This window comes from Hakea prostrata, chromosome 2, assembly GCF_041222555.1.
Source record: "Hakea prostrata isolate BN-2017 chromosome 2, UWA_Hpros_2, whole genome shotgun sequence".
NCBI lineage: Eukaryota > Viridiplantae > Streptophyta > Magnoliopsida > Proteales > Proteaceae > Hakea > Hakea prostrata.
In genome coordinates this window covers 44,010,520-44,015,989 of record NC_142601.1, presented here as the reverse complement: position 1 = coordinate 44,015,989, position 5,470 = coordinate 44,010,520, and the positions used below count along the sequence as shown (strand labels likewise).

Below are 5,470 nucleotides of genomic sequence, written 5' to 3'. Positions count from 1 at the left end.
ATGGAAGATGATCTCCTAACTATGGGACAACAGAAATCCATAGGGTGAGTGACAACTTTCTCTCTTTGCATGTATATGTCTTTCTTGTCTTAGCTTGCTCACTAGTTTCAGTTAAATGATTTGATAAGAACGAAAAAGGGCAAAATTGAAAGATATACTTATTTGTCAAATTCAGTATTGACTTATAGATGCTCGACTTGAAATACAGGGCTGACCATGAGCTTGTAGAGCCCCTATGGAGAAATGGACAAATAGTGTTACAAGGCCAAACAAACAGAAAACCATGTCCTGTTGCTAATGAGTCCAAACAAGTTCAGAGGACTGATCAATCAATGCTCAAGGGAAATGGGTCTTTTGGAAATTCAAGTAATTTGAATCAAGAAGATGTTATGGCATCGTGGATCCAATACCCACTTGAAGATTGTCTGGAAAAGGATTTTCCTGATTTTCTCGACGAGTTTCCAACTACCAATTCTCCTGAGGTTTATAAGTCATTCAAGCAATTTGAAGCCGACAAATATGTTAAGTTGGTGCGGCCGAGGATAACAGTGATCAAATGACCCTAGTTTATCTGGAAACCCAATGCATCCTCCAAAATTGCAAGTCTCTGCTTCAACCCACTAAGACCCTAACTTAGATGAGATTGGGAGAGTTGTAAATTTTCCCCATTTTTCAAGGCCAATTAAAGCGCGAGAATCGGTAAAAGGATTACTTGGAGATCAAGGACAGGAGAATGCGATGAGGGGTGAAGTTGCAGATTCCTCTGCCATGACCATTGTTTCAAGCAACTGTGCCAGCAACCACATTGCAACTGAGGCTAAATTGAGCAAAGTTTCCAGTAAAGGGGTTGGCATGACTGAAAAATTGCCTGGAGCAGTCAAAGAGGATGCTAAAAGAGTTTCTGCTAAGTTTGAGAAAGCACAAAATGGTTCCCTTGAGCCAACTATTACTTCATCTTCCGGTGGATCTGCGAGCAGCTTTGGAAAAGCAGGCAAACAGTCCAGTAGCACTCTGAGTAACAAGAGTAAGAGCAGAGATGCTGATGAATCTGAGTGCCTAAGCGAGGTAAAAATCCCATTCCAGTTATGGCCCAGGTTTATATGCCTCCTAATTTGTTGAATTTCCAAGCTAATGTTATCATTTATATCATGCAGGAGGCAGAATTTGAATCAAGCGAGGAGAATGATGAACGGAGACGTTCCATTTATTCATAAGCTTTGTCTTGCTGTAACTCGAACAGGAAAATTACGAATAAGAATAACCCTTCAGCTTTGGCTTTAATCAAATTTACTACATTCACTGATTATCAAACAGAAAATATTGAAGTTAATCATAAGAATTAGCATAGATGACTCTTATGCCAAACCCACACCGATTTTCATACCGTAACAAAACCGAACCGTGCCGTTTTTTCATACCGAATTATTACCATTTTCATACTGTACCGTTTTTAAAAATACCGTTTTCATACCGTACCGTATAAATTCGGTACGGTACGAAAACGGTATGAGGTTTTCAAACTCAAAACCGTACCGTACCGTACCAAATTACCGATACCGTACTGAATCGACACCCTTACCCAACAGTTATTTTATTTGAGTAATTACTCCTTCCAGCGAGGGCTTGTGTTTTCCTTTGTCTAACTTGACCTTCCGAGGTAGCTAACCAACAACGAGTCGACCTGCCTGTCACCTATTCATTTGGTGCAGATCATCGAACCAATGGCTAAAGGGAACACTAATCCTTGGTTTAACTAGAGGTGGTAGATTCTGGAACAACATTTGGCACCGTTTGTGGGAAAGAAGTGTTAGCAAAGCTACCTTTCACCTGCTCATGCCGTGTTCTTGAGTGATGATGGAAGAAGAGACTTTAGAAAATAACGATTCCAAGTCCCAAGGGCATGGACATGGTAAGCAAAAGAAGGTGTAAGTCGGAAGAAATGTGAAATCCAGCCCAAACCTAGCCAGGACACCCTATCTGTTTTGGGTGAAGAAAGGTTTGTTTAATGTTTGACCTTGAAGTTGGACCTTGATAACAGTGTTGCTATCCTTGAAAGTCTTAGGAAGTCATGTCAGACCTTTCCCTTAGGGTTGATCTAATGTCCCAAAGTGAAGGAAGTGGTCTCTGTGGGCCCTCTCGGTGGAAGACATGATATTTGACCTGAAACCCCTGGAGTTTGATGATGGTCCTCCATACTTGTAGCATTGTTAGTGTTTGATAAGAAACTGCACCTTGATGATTAAGAGCTTAGTTGATGGACCTAGGACCCATTTGGACATGGTTTGAAGGTGCCCCTATGTGCTAGGAAGGTTGTTTGTTGAGTTGGGAGAAGCCCATGTGAATTTGATTAAGTTTGGGCCTTGATATCCCTAATTTTGGTCTTGCTGACATGCTTGGTCAATTGGGTGGTAGACTGGGCCAGTCGACCAACCAATTGACCAATAGGGTGTCAGATCCAAGAAAATCTTCTGTTTAGGGTTTTTGGTGCTCTATTTAAGTAGACTTCGTCACCTATAGCCCCTTTTGTTTCTAAAACCTATTTTGAATGTGGGAAGCCTCTCTTAAAGCCTCTCCTTGGTGATTTTGAAGAACTCTTGCAAGATCTAAAGTTCCTCCTCTCTAGTTCATCTCCAAGGTTGGTATTCTACCTCTTTCTTCTTTAATCTCTTCTTTCTACTGTTCTAGTTCTTTGTTTTGATTGTGGAGAAGGTGTTACACTATTGTAACTACCTATTCTCTAATATCCTTGTGTCTTAGAGTGAACCCCCAATCACTCTATGCATCCTTTGAAGCCATATGGTGAATCTCCTTGATTTTTCTTGTTTCTAAATTGGTTTTGATAGCATGATTCTTTCTTACTGTAGTTTTTCCTTTCTAATCAGTATTAGACATGCTTATTCTTAGTTTTCATTGCTGATCTACTGTATTCAATGTCTTTGAATGAATCTCCATTCATTCCATTGATGCTATGATCTTCATGCTTGAATTCTTAGCCATGATTATATGATATCTTCATGATCATTCCTTTAATCTGATTTCTCAATCATATTAGATCTGAATTCGTGTTAGTATTCATCTCTAATCTATTTCTAATGATCCTCTTGTGTAAATCCTTAATCCTCCTTTACAGCCATGGTTGTTTTCATTGAAAACCATGTTTTTGATCAAATAGAAAGTCATGTTTCTAAATTATAAAGTCATTGATTTTGATCATGGATGGTGTTTAATTCATACTATATAGTCTTAGTATGTTTATGTGGAGTTCCCCTTCCAATTTCGAATCAATCGGACTTCAAACGAAGAAGTTATGACCGATTTAGTGTTTCCTGTCGAACACTGTTTCAGGTGGTCGATTGCTTGGTCGATTGGACCAAGCTATCACCCAATCGACCAAGGTAGTTAGTAACTCCAATTTTGCTTTGTTTCGACTCCTATCTCTTGGATTTATTTCTTATGACCTATACATGTTTTGTCAAGCTTGTTTAGGTGATTTTGGATTTGTTCTCTGATCTCTTACTTGAAGATTATAAATTTGGATTACGAGGTGAGTATTCCAACTCACAATATGCCTATTTACATATCTTATTGTATTATGACATGAATGCATGACCTAGCTACTTATGTTTTATTTTCTTTACATCATAATATTTTTATAACTACAGTAGCGTATTCATATTGTTATTCACATATTGATATTGGTGATATAGTATTGTTAATATGATTTGGCCTATGATATGTATATGAATGTGAATGTGATTTGTATGAGATCATGATGTGATGTGAATGCCTAGGTTGTGGTTGTGGAATGGGGAATGCCCTATTGGCGTTTCTGTCTTTGGACATCAATGGAAGTGGTATGAGACACTTTCCTATGGTGCCCCTTGACTCTTTCCCTAACTACTGGTTGACATACCAAGGATTGGTTTAGCAGTGTTTGGCTAGAAAACCCTTTTATATTAGACCCGATTCAGAAGGGTATTGAGACCGAACGACCAGTGGCAACAATGGGGATTTGTGGGTGCTCAAGACCGGTAACCAACCCGTGAGAGGACATGAATCACATTGTGGGGGCCATTTATTGGCAGGGTTGCAAATAGTAGACTTGGGCTCATGAGCATTCAAGACCGGTAACCAATCCGTGAGGGGACATGAGAGCTTCTTGTCTATTATTTGTGGATGACAAGTAGGGTTGATGAGTCCGTAGTCCGGGACTATGCTGACTCTAGTGGAAATGATACCGGAAAGGATCGCCCGGGGCGAGGAATGGACGTATCTAGACCTGAGTTGATATAACTAAGTAGAAGACTTCCATTCTGCTAGGCTGTACCTTGACATGCACCAATACTTAGACCACTGGTGATGTGAAAGAGCGATGATCTAAACCCCAGCCATAGAATGTCCCGAGGGATGCTAGACCCACTACCAACCAATGATGTGTGATTTGAGACCCTCCCAAAGAAGTATGGTGCTATGACTTAAAGCATATCTACCAATAGAGACCAACATACATATATAAAGTTAGAAGCATATTTGCATATATTGTTTCATATCATTGCATATATGGTTGCTTGTAAATGCATGTGAAGATGCTTATTTTGTTTGGATTATTTGCTAAGTTCTTTTGAGCTTACCCTTCAAGGGACTTGTTTTTAGATGACATTGCAGGACCGAAAGAGAACTTGTGCCCCAGCACGGAGGACCTTTCCATATATGGTACAGCTCCGGATGTCCTTGGACAAGGTAATGAACAATGAGGCAACCAACACACAGATTTGGATTGCATTGATGGCTCCTATTGATGGCAGCCGGCATCGTCTTATTTGCCGATGGGATCGTGCGCTAGATGCTAATCTGAAGCTCCAAGAGCATAATCCAAAGGTGAAGAAGATGAAGACTGAAGAAGAAGAAGAAGAAGAGCCAACTGAAGATGTGGATTAGATTCTCTTATTTCTTCTAAACTTTTATTTTACTTGTATTAGCTTAGAGCTTTACTTAGATTTCGATCTACCTTTCGCATATGTTGTGGGGTATATTTCCGCTATATTCTATAGTTGTCTTTTGATTTGGTATCTTGTTCTTCTGGCACTCGATATTCTTTTGTGATCCTCCTGAGATCCTTTCTTGACATTTGTTAGTAATTACTTGAATACAATGGTTTGTTCTTGCTTTTGATTAAGTTATTGTGCTAAATGGATATTGTAAAATCCAGCCCTATCCTAACCCTGACCCGGATCCATTTTTGTTTATAGGTCCGAAGACCCGAAGCGGTGGTAGAAGAGACTTGTGGACCCTTTTGATTGATAATTATGAGTCGGAGTCCGAACCCATGGACATTGACAATGATACCCCTTACTTAAGTACATTGTCGGTGTTTAGTGAGAATCTGCGTATCGAAGAAGAATGATTTAGTTGAAGTACCTAATGGACTCCTGTGCACAATCCAAAGGTATTTCCCGAAACTAGACTTCTT

At 39.7% G+C, this 5,470-nt stretch overlaps 1 pseudogene; it reads left to right on the top strand.

Annotated features, from left to right (window-relative positions):
* On the top strand, positions 1-1,214 carry LOC149024421 (uncharacterized; annotated as a pseudogene).
* The last annotated feature ends 4,256 nt before the right edge of the window (positions 1,215-5,470 follow it).